This window comes from Tachyglossus aculeatus, unplaced genomic scaffold (genome assembly GCF_015852505.1).
Source record: "Tachyglossus aculeatus isolate mTacAcu1 unplaced genomic scaffold, mTacAcu1.pri scaffold_285_arrow_ctg1, whole genome shotgun sequence".
Classification (NCBI taxonomy): Eukaryota; Metazoa; Chordata; class Mammalia; order Monotremata; family Tachyglossidae; genus Tachyglossus; species Tachyglossus aculeatus.
This window is the reverse complement of record NW_024045000.1, coordinates 5,413-23,335: the sequence shown is the minus strand read 5'-3', so window position 1 is coordinate 23,335 and position 17,923 is coordinate 5,413. Positions and strand designations below refer to the sequence as shown.

The 17,923-nt window shown below is 43.0% G+C and overlaps 1 pseudogene; it reads left to right on the top strand.

Moving 5' to 3' along the window:
- Positions 1–13,969: 13,969 nt before the first annotated feature.
- Positions 13,970–14,909, top strand: LOC119923827 (annotated as a pseudogene).
- Positions 14,910–17,923: the final 3,014 nt, after the last annotated feature.

Below are 17,923 nucleotides of genomic sequence, written 5' to 3'. Positions count from 1 at the left end.
AGCTGACAGTTTACAGGGGGAAATAGACATTAAAATAAATTACAGCTGGGGAAACATTAGAGCATAAGGAAATGTAATATAAATGATGGGGACTGGGGCAAAAACCAAAGTTCTTAAGAGGTACACAGTCAAGTGCAGAGTCATTGCAGAGAGGAGGGTGGGGAAGGTAAATGAAGAGAGAGCTTATACAGGGAAGGCCTCTTGGAGGCCTTCTTCACAAATGGCTGGTCCTTGTGTTTTTGACCTGCTCGTCCCTCCACGTGATGGGGTGGGTTGTGCTCTGGAGGGAGACACAAACTCCATGAGTAAATTTCAAGTTGATTCTTTGATTCTAAAAAAATTTAAAGACCACTTGGAAAGAGTTCTTCCATGATTTAGAACTAGGTAAACCTGAGTTTCAATGCACATGGATGATGTATAATTTAGTATTTCCAAAGGGTACTTTTTTACCAGCTTCTCTTTAAACAAGACACCTTAGCTATGTGATTTGTTAGTTTCTTCAACGTTTCCATAACTGCATAATTCTGTAGCTAACTAGTAAAATGAAATAGTTTGAAATTTAAAGGTGAATGAGGATTTATCCTTTATGTTGACCATTAGAATTATTGTATGGTTTCTGAAGCTGGCTCATGAAACAATCCATAGTATTTATTGAGTATTGACTCTATGCAGAGCACAAACGTAAGCCCTTGAGGGAATATAATAAAAATAACGACATGATCCCTGGCCTCAAGGAACTAACAATCTATTGGCAGTGAGAGGTACAGAATAACTTCCAATTGGATAAAAAAGAAAATTGAAAGATGGTTAAATGAATCATTAAGGTATTTAATAATGTCTATGTTGTATGGCTGGCTGTGAGTGCAAATGAACAGACTGGGTAGTTGGGAGGGTATAATCTGGGGTGAAGAAAATAATCAGCAAATGGTTAAATTATAATAAAAAATATAGCTAAAATGATAGAATTGATAGCAGTACCTACGAAGCTGTTCTCAAACTTGTTTTCAACATGATGAAGAAATGCTCCTGGATTTGTTCCACCCCCTCCTCTGATAAGGAAGATCTTCAGGGACTTTGGGAACTGGCAGAGTCCCTGGACCTTTAAAATGTATTGCTTTAACATCTGGGTCTTCTAGACAAATGTTTTTCCAGAGATAGCTCTGCCCCCAAAATCTTCTGGGTCGAGGGGGAAAGTTTTGAAGTTGTCTTTGTTTTTTTTTTCCCTCTGAGCTCACTCATGGGTGCTTGAAGTTGAAAGTCTCAGACAGCCCCAAGGAAATAAATTTGACTCTTGGGAAACAAGAGATGCCTCGAGTTTCAGAAACTCCAGAGTTTTGGAAACTGCCTCCATCCAATGTGAAGGTTGGACTTCCACTGAGACGAGTTCTGTCCTGATGCAGTTGTGAAAAGCCTTTTGTTTCCCATGACTGGACATAAAGATCCAAGCACACAGAAATGCATCACTGTGGGAAGACTAACACAGGGGAAAAGTTTTTTTCCTCTTTTTTATAAATACAGAGTTTTCTCTTAATTTCTCAGTTCTCATTCTTTGCTTCATGGACTTTTCCTTTGCAGGTCCCTAGTAATTTTAATATGAAAAGAAAGCCAGATTGCAAGGACCTAGGTTCGAAGCTGCTCCCGGAAGGATCCTCTCCTCAGAGCGCCACCACAGACGCCCGGGACTCCGTTCCCGAGAGGCCCTCCCGCCATCACACCACGTGGTCCCCCCTGCTCCCGAAAGGCTCCCCTCCTCCAAGCACCCCCATAGACGCTCCCTGCTTCCACCACACCCCCCCCACTTACGCGACCTTCCTTAAAGTTCCCCCCATCCCCCCTCTTCCCGGTCCGGTCCTGACTGACTCTTCCCCCCGCACCCCAGGTAAAAGGCCCTTGTAAGCACCATGTTACATTAACGACAACCTCATTCGCACCTCCTCAGCCCTCCCATGCTAGTTGGCTGTTCTCTCCTCTCCCCAGGTATCTCTGCTCCCTGACCCCCCTTAATAGGCCCACCCTACTCCAGCACATAATAGTTTGTATGTGCTCTTATCTCTCCGGTGGTTCATTCTCAGTCTCTTTTGCAGGCTCCTCCTCCACCTCCCATCCTCTTACTGTGGGGGTTCCCCAAGGTTCAGTGCTTGGTCCCCTTCTGTTCTCGATCTACATGCACTCCCTTGGTGACCTCATTCTCTCCCACGGCTTCCACTATCATCTCTACGCTGATGACACCCAGATCTACATCTCTGCCCCTACTCTCTCCCCCTCTCTCCAGGCTCGCATCTCCTCCTGCCTTCAGGACATCTCCATCTGGATGTCTGCCTGCCACCTAAAACTCAACATGTCCAAGACTGAACTCCTTGTCTTCCCTCCCAAACCCTGCCCTCTCCCTGACTTTCCCATCTCTGTTGACGACACTACCATCCTTCCCGTCTCACAAGCCCGCAACCTTGGTGTCATCCTCGACTCCGCTCTCTCGTTCACCCCTCACATCCAAGCCGTCACCAAAACCTGCCGGTCTCAGCTCCGCAACATTGCCAAGATCCGCCCTTTCCTCTCCATCCACACCGCTACCCTTCTCGTTCAAACTCTTATCCTATCCCGTCTGGACTACTGCATCAGCCTTCTCTCTGATCTCCCATCCTCGTGTCTCTCCCCACTTCAATCCATACTTCATGCTGCTGCCCAGATTGTCTTTGCCCAGAAACGCTCTGGGCATGTTACTCCCCTCCTCAAAAATCTCCAGTGGCTACCAATCAATCTGCGCATCAGGCAGAAACTCCTCACCCTGGGCCTCAAGGCTCTCCATCACCTTGCCCCCTCCTACCTCACCTCCCTTCTCTCCTTCTACAGCTCAGCCCGCACCCTCCGCTCCTCTGCCGCTAATCTCCTCACCGTACCTCGTTCTTGTCTGTCCCGCCATCGACCCCCGGCCCACGTCATCCCCCGGGCCTGGAATGCCCTCCCTCTGCCCATCCGCCAAGCTAGCTCTCTTCCTCCCTTCAAGGCCCTACTGAGAGCTCACCTCCTCCAGGAGGCCTTCCCAGACTGAGCCCCTTCCTTCCTCTCCCCCTCGTCCCCCTCTCCATCCTCCCCATCTTACCTCCTTCCCTTCCCCACAGCACCTATATATATGTATATATGTTTGTACATATTTATTACTCTATTTATTTATTTATTTTATTTGTGCATATCTATTCTATTTATTTCATTTTGTTAGTATATTTGGTTTTGTTCTCTGTCTCCCCCTTTTAGACTGTGAGCCCACTGTTGGGTAAGGACTGTCTCTATATGTTGCCAACTTGTACTTCCCAAGCGCTTAGTACAGTGCTCTGCACACAGTAGGCGCTCAATAAATACGATTGATGATGATGATGATGATGAATTGGCTGACTCTCCTTGGAAAATCGTAATTCTGAAATATTGTGAGACAGACAAAATTCATGTTTTTAGCCCACCGTTTCTCTTTTGGCAGATCTCCAGGACTGTTTAAAAAATATCGGAATAGACAGTGTAATGTGATTTCTTGCTTCCAATCAAGTGGTCCTTAAAGGAATCCCGTGACTGATGGGCTTTATTGTTGTTGTCGTATGCCTTTGAGTTGTTTCTCACCCATGGTGACTCCTTGGACATGTCTTCTCCGGAACAACCCATTTTCTTCTGTATTTGTTCTGGTTCATAGTCCATTGCATTTTCTTGGTCAAAAATATGGAGTTCCTTTTCTATTGCCTTCTTTCCCGTGTTGCTGCTGCCCAGCACAGGTGAATCAACTTTGTCTGATGCTTTGGCTTAGACCTTTCCATTATGGGTAACCCCAGTGAGAGAATAACTCTCTTGCTCTAAACTCTGAGCTTCATCAGCATACACAAACTATACCACCAAGATAAGGTGTAGATTCAAAGGAGAGTGGGATTTATTAGAAAAAGGAAATTAGATTGCTTGAATTGTGAAACATCCTCATGCGACAGATATGCTCTCTAGTGGAATATATTTACTGCTGGACACTATCTCCCAGTGGAAAGATGATAGGACTGGGAGAGAGACTCCTCACTCTCGGCTTCAAGGCTCTCCATCACCTCACCCCCTCCTACCTCGCCTCGCATCTTCCCTTCTACAGCTCAGCCCGCACCCTCTGCTCCTCTGACGTTAACCTCCTCACTGTACCTCGTTCTCGCTTGCCCCGCCATCGACGCCGGCCCACGTCCTCCCCCTGGCCTGGAATGCCCTCCCCCGGCACATCCGCCAAGCTACCTTTCTTCCCCCCTTCAAAGCCCTACTGAGAGCTCACCTTCCTCTAGGAGGCCTTCCCAGACTGAGCCCCCTTTTTCCTCTCCTCCTCCCCATCCCCCCACCCTACCTCCTTCCCCTCCCCACAACACCTGTATATATGTTTGTACAGATTTATTACTCTATATATTTTACTTGTACATATTTACTATTCTATTTATTTTGTTGATGACATGCATCTAGCTTTATTTCTATTTATTCTGATGACTTGACACCTGTCCGTATTTTTGTTTTGTTGTCTGTCTCCCTCTTCTAGACTGCAACTTGTACTTCCCAAGCGCTTAGTACAATGCTCTGCACACAGTAAGAGCTCAATAAATACGATTGAATAAATGAATAAGAGACCTGGATATGGGAAGCAGCATGGCCTAGGGCATGCAGCACAGGTTTGGGAGGCAGAAGGACCTCTGTTCTTATCCCGCCTCCACCACATAGCTGCTGTGTGACCTTGAGCAAGTCACTTCACTTCTCTGTAACTCAGATTTGTACCTCAGATTTGTAAAATGGGGATTAAGAATGAGAACCCCATGTGGGACAGAGTCTATGTCCAACCTCATTAACTTGCATTTACCCCAGAGCTTAGAACAGTGCTTGGCACATGGTAAGTGCTTAAAGAGTACCGTAACCATTATTCTTCTTATTATTCTTATTATTAGTTCCTGCTCTGCTCCTGGACTGCTGGGTGATCGTGGACAAGCCACTAAATCTCTTAATAATGATATTAATGATAATTGGGCAGGAAATGTGTGCATCAACTCTGTTATATTGTACTCTCCAATGTGCTTCGTACAGTGCTCTGCATATAGTAAGTGCTCAATAAGTAGGATTGATTGCTTGTTTCAGAATAGTTATAGTATTTGTTAAGGATTTACTCTGTGTTATACACAGGAATAAATTCAGGATTAATTATTTTTGTTATTATTTTATTAAGGTATTTGTTACGTCCTATGCGCTAAGCACTGTACTAAATATTAGGATAGATAAAAGATAATCATTGCAGACAAGCGGTGTGACCTAGTCAATAAATCATGGCCCTGGGAGTCAGAACAATGAGGGTTTTAATCCTGGCTCTGCTACTTGTCTGCTGCTGGCCCTTGGGCAAATCACTTTAGCATAATAGTAATAATATTGTTGGGTGCTTATTATGTGCCAAGCACTGTTATAAACACTAGGGTAGATACAAGTAATCAGGTTGTATCATTTCTGGCTCACAGTCTTAATCCCCATTTTACAGATAAGGTAACTGAGGCACAGAGAAGTTAAGTGACTCACCCAATGTCACACAGCTGACAAGTGGCAGAGTCGGGATTAGACCCCACCACCTGTGACTCCCAACCCGGCTTCTTTCCACTAAACCAGGCTGCTTTAACATGTCAACATGTGGGACACAGACCCTATCCAACCTTATTAGGTTGTACCTATCCCAGTGCTTGGAAAAGTGCCTGGCACATAGTTAGCACTTAACAGATAGTTTTTCAAAATGGGGGAACTGAGTCCAAGTAGGAGGGGGTAGAATTTAATTCCCACTTTACATTTGGGAAACTGAGGCACAAAGACATTAAATGAATTGGTCAAGGTCACACAGCAGGCAGGTGGGAAAGCTGGAATTAGAACTCAAATCCTGTGACTTCCAGGTCTGTGCTCTTTCCAATAGGCCAGACTGCTTCTCTTGTGCCTCAGTGTTCTCCATTGCAAAATGGAGATAAAACTTTCCCCCACCCTACTTTTTAGATTGTGAGCCCTATGTGGAAGGAGGACTGTTTCCTATCCAATTAGCCTGTATTCTGGTACTTAACACAGTGCCTGGCACATGGTGAGCTCTTAATGAATAAAAAAAATTATCACCTCACTAGAAATGAAAGGCATGCATATCCAGAAAAGATATAGAGTTTCTTTTGCAGTGTTCTCATATCCATCGACACAGTATTGTAAGTGGTATTCAATTATAAGTAGAATGAACTGGTCACTGCAATTTTCTAAATGCTATTTATGATGTTTGATTTTGCAATCATTTCAGGTAAATATTCCTCATTCCCAGGATGGAAAATAGGAACATCTTCACAGAATTTGTTCTTTTATGTCTGTCAAGTGATAGAAGCAGCAGTGAAGCAGCGTGGATAGTGAAGCAGTGTGGCTCAGTGGAAAGAGCCCGGGTTTTGGAGTCGGAGGTCATGGGTTCGAATCCCGGCTCTGCCACATGTCTGCTGTGTGACCTTGGGCAAGTCACTTCACTTCTCTGAGCCTCAGTTCCCTCATCTGTAAATGGGGATTGACTATGAGCCCCACGTGGGACAACCTGATCATGTTATATCCCCCAGTGCTTAGAACAGTGCTTTGCACATAGTAAGAGCTTAGCAAATGCCATTATTATTATTATTATAGAAACTTGCAGATATTCTGCTTTGGGCTCTTCCTCTCCTGGTATTTTGCAAACCTCTTAGGGAATCTCGTCATCCTCATCACTGTCAGAAGTAGTTCTCTCATCAAACAGCCCTGGTACTTCTTCCCCTGCCACTTGTCCCTCATGGACCTCTGATACAGTGACTCCCAAACTGGTCAGAGATTTGCTGAGAAGAAAACCATTTCCTTCCGTGATTGCATGATTCAGCTCTTTACCATGCACTTATTTGGTGGAGTTGAGGTCTTCGTCCTTGTGGGGATGGCCTACGATCGTTATATTGCCATCTGCAAACCCTTGCTCTATGTGGTTGTCATGAACAAGCAGCAGTGTGCTACAGTGGCTGCTGTGTGCTGGGGAGGAAGATATCTCCATTCCATCGTTCATGGCTCCGTGTCATTTTTTTGCCCTTCTGTGGCCCCTATAAGATCGATCAATATTTCTGCGATGTTTACCCTCTCTTGGAACTGGCCTGCTCAGACACTGACTTGACTAGATTTTTAGTCCTCGCCGATTCAGGGAAAATTGTACTGATCTCATTTGTAGTCTTGGTCTTCTCTTACATCACCATTTTAGCCAGTCTGAGGACCCGCTCTTCAGAAGGACATCACAAAGCTCTCTCCACTTGTGCTTCCCTCATCACCATGGTGGTATTGTTTTTCTTGCCCTCCATCTTCATTTACCACCGGCCGGCCCAGTCCTTCCCCGAGGATAAGGTGCTTGCTCTGTTTACACCATCATCGCCCCTATGTTCAACCCTTTCATCTACATGCTGAGGAACAGAGAGATGAAAATGGCCATGAAAAAGGTGTGGTGTTGGAAGCCTCATTTGGAAGGAAAATCAGCCAGGTGAAACAGATGTCTACATCTCCTTCCCCTCCTGTGTTTGGCTTATTCTATCTACCCAGTTCTGTTCTGTTCAATTAACATGAGTTTTCTCCTAGGCTCAGGGTATATGTGACTTTCAATCAATCAATCAATCAATTAATCAATCAATCAATCAATTGTATTGATTGAGCACTTACTGTGTGCAGAGCACTGTACTAAGCGCTTGGGAAGTACAAGTTGGCAACATATAGAGACAGTCCCTACCCAACAGTGGGCTCACAGTCTAAAAGGGGGAGACAGAGAACAAAACCAAACATACTAACAAAATAAAATAAATAGAATAGATATGTACAAGTAAAATAAATAAATAGAGTAATAAATATGTATAAACATATATACATATATACAGGTGCTGTGGGGAAGGGAAGGAGGTAAGATGGGGGTATGGAGAGGGGGACGAGGGGGAGAGGAAGGAAGGGGCTCAGTCTGGGAAGGCCTCCTGGAGGAGGCCAGGACTTTCAACTTTCAACTTTCAACTGTTTATCAGACTGTAACATCCCTTCCTACACCACAATTTCTATATTTAATACAGCCATCCAGACTTTTATGCCATTTCGAATAAAATACTTTCAGAGAAAGGAATAACTCCTGCTTACTGCGATGGAAAACTAATTATGGCCTTTAGTTGATGTTGAAATTAATTGTAAGCTTCAGAGAGTGGGAATTATGTCTCTGATATGTGCTGTGCAGTGATGGCAGATGTGGGTTTTAGCAGTTACAGTTTCTATTACATGTTTATGTGCAAAGCAGGGTTTTCAGTGGTTTCTACTCATAAAATTGCCTCAGTCTATTCTTGCTGGTAGGTGAGGCACGGAGCTGGGTTTGAAAACTCTTTTCAGATATAGGGGAGGTGGCATGGAGCATGGCTTAGTGGAAAGAGCCTGGGCTTGGGAGTCAGAGGTCGTGGACTCTAATCCCACTTCTACCACTTGTCTGCTGTGTGACTTTGGGCAAGTCACTTCACTTCTCTGGGTCTCAGTTCCCTCATCTGTAAAATGGGGATGAAGTCTGTGAGCCCTAAGTGAGACATCCTGATTACCTTGTATCTACCCCAGTGCTTAGAACAGAGCTTTGCACATAAGTGCTTAACAAATGCAATCAATATTATTTAATGATGTTGCCTAGTGTAAAGAGCACGAGCCTAGTAGTCAGAGGATTTGGGTTCTAATCCTGTTTCTGTTGCTTGGCTGCTGGGTGACCTTGGGTAAGTCATGTATCTTCTCTGTACCTCGGTTAGGTCACCTGTAACATGAGAATTGAGACAGTGAGACCCATGGAGATATAGACTGTGCCCAACCTGATTATCTTGTATCTACTCCAGCACTTAGTACTGTGCCTGGCACAGAGTAGAAACTTAACATTAAAAAAACAGTCATCTTCACTTTGCTCTGTCTATTGGTGAATAACTTTTGCTAAGAGGATAATTTACCAGGCTGAGGTAGTTTAAAGGTGTTGGGGAGGCCTGGAATTGCTCAGTGGAAAGGATTTATTTGGGATCATATTTTTTCATTTAAGGAAAGGGGACTGTGTTCTAGGTGTACCTTCCTCTGCACTTGCAACTGTGATGTAAGGATTTAGGACTTGAAAGAGCAAGAAACTCAGAATTTGGAGATGGCTGCTGATAAGGGTAGGGACCGTCTCTATACGTTGCCGACTTGTACTTCCCAAGTGCTTAGTACAGTGCTTTGCATACAGTAAGAGCTCAATAAATACGATTGAATGAATGAATGAATAATGGGAACAAATGTAAAAACTATTAGAATGGATAATAAATACTGGGAAATGTAATTATCAAACGTCTAGAGACAATAATGTGCATATCCATGGAGTTTAAAGAATAGGATGTAGAAGCCAGAGGGGCAATAAGGAACCACCCCCATGAGAATGTTCAGATATCTTTGTTACCATTTTATTTTATAACGTGAAGCTTATTTGCCCGTCATTGGCAGGTAAAATATCAGTTTATTGTCAGAAGCATGATGAGGGGTGTTAACGTCAGTGATTTTTTTAATGGCATTTGTCTACTATGTGCCAGGCAGTGTACTTTAGTGCTGGGGTAGATACAATATCCAAACAGGTTGTATATAGTCCATGTCCCACGTGGGACACACAAGCTTAATTCCCGTTTTACAGATGAGGTAACTAAGGCATAGAGAACCTGAGTGAATTGCCCAACATCACATTGCTGGCAAGTGGCGGAGGCAGGAATAGAACCCAGGTCCTCCCAAGCCCGTGTTCTATCCACTAGGTCACTCTGCAAAAGTTAAGACTATGACTTGAATGTGTCTGCTTATTGTGATAGTGTACTCTCTGAAGCACTTAAAACAGCATTCTGCACACACTAAGTGCTTAATAAATATGACTGAATGAATTGAACGATTTACTTTAGGCTAGATTTCAAGTTGGGTTTAGATCCCAGGGAGGAATTGGGATGTAGTGGCAAACTGGCCTCCCCTAAGATGTATGGAGTGGTACCTTGAAGAGATGGAGATGAGCACGGCAGAGCAGGGCATAGCTGGCCCCGAGAGAGCTGAGGAAATGGACCTGGAGGAGCCAAGGGGAGCCAGGCTGGACTGGTCACAGCTGAGGAGAGCTCGACGCTGCCGTGCAGGCTCTGAGCAGGACTTAGCTTGGAGGTGTCTCTGCTTACTATCATTCAACCTATCAATTTTTCTTGGGAGGCAGCAGCATGGTGTAGTGACTAGAGCACGGGCCTGGGAGTCAGAAGGTCCTGGGTTCTAATCCCAGCTCCACCTTGGGTGACCTTACTGGGTGACCTTGGGCAAGTCACACCACTTCTCCGGACCTCAATTACCTCATCTGGAAAATGGAGATTAAGATTGTGAGCCCCGTGTGGGACAGGGACTGTGTCCAATCCCTTTAGCTTGTATCCACTCCAGTGCTTATCAGTAATAATAATAGTGATGATGATGATGGTATATGGTAAGTGCTTACTATGTGACAAGCACTATTCTAAGCTCTGGGGCGGGGGAATACAAGGTAATATGAGGTTGTCCCACGTGGGCCTCACAGTCGTAATTCCCATTTTACAGATGAGGGAACTGAAGCACAGCGACGTGAAGTGATTTTCCCAAAGTCACACAGGTGACAAATGGCAGAGCTGGGACTAGAACCCACCACCTGTGACTCCCAAGCCCGGGAACCTTCCACTGAGCAACGCTGCTTCTCTAGTACAGTGCTTAACAAAGACTATTATTATTATTATTATTATTATTATTATTATTATTATTATTACTTATTGAGTGCTTACCTTGTGCAAGGCACTGTATTAAGTACTTGGAGGTGTACAGTAAAACCAAGTAGGTAGACACAATACCTGTCCGCAGAGCATACAATCAAGACTGATAGAAAGAAGATAAAAAGCAAACAAAAACAAAAACAAAAACAAGAAAACATTATTTAGATGAACAGGTAAAGTCTAAGGGCACTAACATAAATCCTGACCTCCTACTAGACCTTGGCCTTCAAATCTTGCTCCACTTACACCAATTTATTCATTCATTCATTCAATCATATTTATTGAGCGCTTACTGTGTGCAGAGCACTGTACTAAGTGCTTTGGAAGTACAGGTTGGCAACATATAGAGACGGCCCCTACCCGGCAACGGGCTCACAGTCTAGAAGGGGGAGACAGACAACAAAACGAAATGTGTAGGCAGGTGTCAAAATCGTCAGAAAAATATGGAACGCTTCACGAATTTGCATGTCATCCTTGCACTTGGGTCTATACCCATTAAGGACTATAATGGCCCAGCACCACAAGATTTATGTTACTTATTACTTTACTAGTTCTTCTCTATGGTGTTTTCTTGTTTTTGTTTTATGAGTTCCTTCAGTGTTTTCATAACTGCTTAATTCAGTAGCCAACTGGTGGAATGAAATAGTTCAAAGTTAAGAATGAATGACCCTTTATTCCTTAGGCTGACAGTTAGGGTTAAACATTTGCTTTCTGTAACTGGCTCATGAAGCAATCTATAGTATTTATTGAGTGCTGACTGTATGCAGAACAGAATTCTAAACCAATGAGGGAATCCAATAGAGGTAAAAGATGTGATCCCTGTGCTCAATGATCTTACAATCTATTGGGGGTGACAGGTAAAGAATAATTTCCAATTAGATGAAAGAGAACATGGAAAGATGGATAAATGAATAATTAATTAGTTAAATAATCGCATAAATCAACCTTTGTGTGCCTAACTGGTAAGGATGGCCACAAAGGAACCGAGTGAGTAGTTAAGAGGGTATAATATGGGGAGAAGAAAATGATCAGCAAAGAGTTCAATTAAAGTCGAAAATATGGGCAAAGCTAAAGAATCAATAGCAGTGCCCATGAGCTGGTTTTCAACATGTTGAAGAAAAGTTCCACAACCACCTCTGATAATAATGATAATAATAATAATAATAATAATAATAATAATAATAATAATAATAATAATAATAATTGTTAAGCACTTACTATGTTCCAGGCACTGTACTAAACACTGGAGTGGATATAAGAAAATTGAGTAGGACATAGTCCTTGTCCCACGTGGAGCTCATAGTCTCAAAGGAAGAACTTCAGGGACTTTGGGATCTGGTAGGGTCCCTGGACCTTTAACAGCTAGCTGCATCATCTGGGAGAAACTTTTCCCAAGGATAGCTCTGCCCCAAATATTTTCTGGGTTGAGGGGGAAAACTTTGTAGTTGTCTCTTTTTTTTTCCTCTGAGCTAAGACATAGGTGGGCGCATGCCTCAGACAGACCCAAGGAAATAAATTTGACTCCCGGGAAACCAGAGATGACTCGAGATTCAGAAACTCCAGTTTCTCGGAAACTGCCCCCATCCACTGTGAAGGTTGCACTTCCACTGAGACTTGAGTTCTGTCCTGATGCAGCTGTGAAAAGCCTTTTGGTACACATGACTGGAAATAAAGATTCAAGCACACAGAAATGCATCATTGTGGGAAGATTCACAAAGGGGTGAGTTTTTTTTTTCTTTTTTATAACATGACCATTCTGTCTTGATCTTTCAGTTCTCAGGCTTTAGTCCATGGACTTTTCCTGTGCAGGTCCCTGGTCATTTTAGTATAAAAAGAAAGCCATATTGCAAAGACCTAGGTTCAAATTGGCTGACTCTCCTTGGACAGTTGAGCATAAATTTTGGTCTTCATTTAAATCACAGCATAATTCTAAAATAACGTGAGGTAGACTAGACTCATTTTTAACCCTCCATATCTCTTTTGGCAGATCTCAAAATCTGTTTTAACAATATCTGAATAAACACTTTTATGTGATTTCCTGGCCCTAACCAGGTAGTTCTTAAAGGAATCCCATGAATGATGGGCTTTGTTAGAGACAGAAAATCAGATTCTTGAATTTCTGAAACTCCTCATGTGACAGATATCATCTATAGAGACATATATTTATTCTTGGCCACCATGGGCCAGTGAGAAGATCATAGGACTGCGAGAGGGAGACCTGGATCTAGTCTCAGCTCTGCCCCTGGACTGCTGGACTGCTGGGTGACCGTGAGCAAGTCACTCAATCTCTTATTAACAATACTGAGAATAGGTAGCGATTGTGTCTACCAATTCAGTGCAATTGTACTCTCCCAAGTGCTTAGTACAGTGCTCTGCATGCAGTAAGTCCTCAATAAATACTATTGAATGAATGAATACGATTGATTGCTTGATTTATAATAGGGTATTAGGCACTTACTCTGTGTTATGCACAAGAATTCATGAGGGATAATTATTATTTTTTATGATTTTTATCATGGTTCTTGTTAAAGCCATATTATTGTCAAGCACTTCACTAAGCACTGGGGTAGATACAAGATAATCAGTCCAGGCACAGTCCCTATACCATCTGAGTCTCTCAGTTTAGGTAGGAGGGCGGTAGGCTTTAATGAGGAAACTGAGGCACAGAGATGTTAAATGATTTGGTCGAGGTCACACAGCAGGCAGGTGGCAAAACTGGAATTAGAACCCAAATTTCATGACTCCCAGGTCCATGCTCTTTCCATTAGGCTGGGCTTCTTCTTGTGTGCTTCAGTTTTCTCAGCTGTAAAATGGGGATTAAATTTTTCCTCTCTCTACTTCTTAGATTGTGAGCCCGATATGGGAGGACTGTTTACTATATGATTAGTCAGTATTGCAGTTCTTAACACAATGCCTGGCACGTAGTGAGTGCTTAATAAATAAAAAAAATTATCATCTCTCTAGAAATTAAAGGGATGTACATTCAGAAAAGATATTAAATTTATCTTGCAGTGTTCTCATACACATTGAAACAATACTGCAGGTCGTATTCAATTATATGTGCAATGAGCTGCAATTTTCTAAATGTTTACAGTGTTTCATTTTGTAATCATTTCAGATGAATATTCCTTATTCCCAGGATGGAAAATAGGAACAATGTCACAGAATTTGTTCTCTTAGGACTGTCCAGTGAAAGAAATTTGCAGATATTCTGCTTTGGGCTGTTCCTCTCCTGTTACGTTGCAATCCTGTTGGGGAATTTCCTCATCCTCATCACCATTAGAGGCAGTTCCCTTATCAAGCAGCCCATGTATTTCTTTCTCTGCCATTTATCCCTCATGGATGTCTGCTACACTTCCATGGTTATTCCCAAACTGGTCCGAGATTTGCTCTCTGAGAAGAAAACCATCTCCTTCAGTGACTGTATGATGCAGCTCTTTACCATGCACTTATTTGGTGGAGTTGAGGTCTTCATCCTTGTAGGGATGCCCTATGATCGCTATGCTGCCATCTGCAAACCCTTGCATTATATGGTCATCATGAACAAGCAGCGGTGTGCCACAGTGGTTGCAGTGTGCTGGGGAGGAGCATTTCTCCATTCCATCGTTCAGTGGCTCCTTGTCATTTTTTTGCCCTTCTGTGGCCCCAATAAGATCGATCACTATTTTTTGTGATGTTTACCCTCTTCTGGAACTGGCCTGCACAGATACTGTCGTGATAAGATGTTTAGTCCTTGCCAATTCAGGGACAATTGCATTTATCTCATTTATAGTCTTAATCTTCTCTTACATCATCATTTTAGACAGTCTGAGGACCCCCTCTTCAGAACGACGTCACAAAGCCCTCTTCACCTGCGCTTCCCATATCACCGTGGTGGCACTGCTTTTCTTGCCCTACATCTTCATTTACCTCCGGCCGGCCCAGACCTTCCCCGATGATAAGGTGTTCGCTCTGTTTTACACCATCATTGCCCCCATGTTCAACCCCCTTATCTACACGCTGAGGAACAGAGCAATGAAAACGGCCATAAGGAAGGTGTGGAGCTGTAAACTGCATTTAGAGAGAAAATCATGCAGATGAAATGTATTCCTATGTCTCCCTCCATTCTTAGCTATTTTTGGTGTCATTTACCTACTCATTTGGGTACATTCCAAATGCACTGCAAACAATAGCACTGCAAATACAGGTTTCTTTGTCCATAGGCTTGGAAGGAACATGATGTTTACTTGTGTTTTAGATTATAATCCCTTCTTTTCATGGTATATGTTAAGTGCTTACTATGGTTCAAACACTGTTCTAAGCGCTGGGATAGGTGCAAGTTAGTGAGGTTGGCAACAATCCCTGTCCTGCATGGCACTCATAGTCTAAGTAGGAGGAAGAACAGGCAAACTGAGGCACAGATAAGTTAAGTGATTTGCCCAAAATCAAACAAACAGCAGGCAATTGGCAGAATTGGGATTAGAGCCCAGGCCTCTGACTCCCTGGCAAATGATCTTTCCATTAGGCCATGATGCTTCTTCCTCCAACTCAGTGACTGTATCTTACCCAGTTGTGTATTTCCTTATTTAATTTGAAATGACATTGTCACTAAAAAAAAAGTTTCTGCTTAATGAGATGAAAAATTAATTATGATGCTAAAATTAATTATAAACTTCTAGGGTAGGGAACAGAAATTATGTTTTGGTATGGGTTGTGCTGTGTCAGCAAATGTTAGTTTTCAGTGAGTTCTTCTGTGGGATATGCATAAGTCACTCCCTGGTAGTAGGTGAGGCACAGAAGGAGCTTCACTGACTCTTTTAGAACTTTAGGAGATTATTTAGGGTTTTGCATCATCAAATATTCTGGTGTCAACTTATGTTGCTAGATTAACTCCATAGGCTAATGAAATGGGTGGTGGGAGGTGGGTGCTGGAGCTGGTTCATGCAAAATATTTCACAAGCATTTTCACAGGCATTTTAAGAAAGGGGGAGGAAGAATTTAGGTGGCAACCTCTTCATTTGAGGTGGGTTTGAGAGAATATAGCACTCAAATAAAAGGAAGAGCAGCTTGTTACATATGAACTTAGCCTTCAGAGTATAAAGTGAGCATAATCAGGATCTGATTTAGCTAGTATTATTAGTTGGACTAGGGTTTAGGTTATTTTTAGGATTAGATTTCAGGTAAGGGGTAATGTTAGGGATAGGTCTGAGGCAAGGCTAGCATACATATTCTCCTGCTATTCATTCATTCATTCATTCAATTGTATCTATTGAGCACTTATTGTATGCAGAGCACTGTACTAAGCACTTGGAAAATACAAGTCGGCAACATATAGAGATGGTCCCTACCCAACAACAGGATCACAGTCTACAAGGGGGAAACAGACAACAAAACAAAGCATCTGGACAGGTGTCAAGTCATCGGAATAAATAGAAATAAAGCTAGATGCACATCATTAACAAAATAAATAGAATAGTAAATATGTACAAGTAAAATAAATAGAGTAATAAATCTGTACAAACATATATACGGGTGCTGTGGGGAGGGGAAGGAGGTAGGGCAAGGGGATGGGGAGGAGAAGAGGAAAAAGGGGGCTCAGTCTGTGAGCAGGCCAGCAAGGCCAATGCTGTAAGTGAAAATGAGCACTTGGAGAGGAGGTGTGACTGATGTCCATAACCCTACTCAACACAGCCAGGCCTTTGTCCCCTGTCATTCCCAGACATTATTCCCACTCCATTTTCAAGTCAGGCTTGTAATAATAATGATAATAATAATAATAATAATAATAATAATAATAATAGTAATGTGTTTCGTTATGCACTTCCTATGTGCCGAGCCCTGTGCTAGAGACAAGCTAATCAGATCCCACATGGGGCTCAGGCCTAAAGAGGAGGGGGAACTGGGAATCCCCATTTTGCAGATGAGGGAACTGAGGCCCAGAGAAGTGAAGTGACTTGACCATGATCATACAGACGAAATTTGGTGGAGCTTGGTTTAGAACCCATATCGCTCTGACTCCCAGGACCGTGCTTTACTCACTAAACCACAGCTAGTAGAGATGGGATTAGAACCCAGGTCGTCTGGCTCCCAGTTCTCTGCTGTTTCCTGTAGAACATACTGCTTCGTACTCCCTTTTCAGGGCTGAAGTCATGGAAAATTAAAGACTTTTCTTAAAACCACAAGATAAATGAACAGATGAGACCCGTGGACATGTTTTAGGGGGTACGTTCTGCCTTCTTTCACCATCACCCTGTATGCACAACTCTATTTATCCTGAAAGGATTTCCAAATAGTTAATGGAGTATTGGATTTGGAATTCAGGAAACTGTTTGACCAATGTAACGACTTTAGGCAAATTACCTAACAACTTTCTGCCTCAATTTCTCAGTCTGTAAAATGGAGATTAAAGCTGACCTCTCTGTCTCTCTTTTCCACTTCTGGTCACACTGTTTCCATCTTCTCTGCTTTTGGGCTTCCCCTCCTTCCCCCCACCCACACCTCTACACATACTAGTGGCCCCGCCCCCTGTTCTGTAGACTGTTCTCAGTTCCTCTGGAAGTATGTGTCAACCTACTTTGTTACAATGTACACTTCCAAGTGTTTAATGCAGTAAGCACCCAGGATATTCAATAAGTATGATATTATTTATCCTTTGTCATTGTCCTCTAGAAAATATGGCCACCGAAAAGGACACACAGATGGTACCTCATGTATGTGAGAAGTCTGTGTTATCCAATCAGTCAATCAATCAACCGTATTTATTGAGCATTTCCTATGTGCAGAGCACTGTTCTAAGTGCTTGGGAGAGTACAACAGAATTAGCAGACATGTTCCCCATCCACAACAAGCTTACAGTACTGCTGGGGCTATTGAACTTGTGTATCATTAGTATGCTTGTGAGGAACTCACCCCAATTTCTGAAATTCAGGTGATGTGCAAATGGGCTTGGCCAATGGAACATCATGTGTGGGGTTAGATTCAGGGCTCATTTATTAAGGCTCGGTGAGAACCTGGAATTTGGCTTGTGCAGGACTCTACCTTGAGCACCACAGTACCAATTCTTACATTTAGTCACATTGGAAGATCCTTGCTAGACTATGAATGTCTTGTGGACT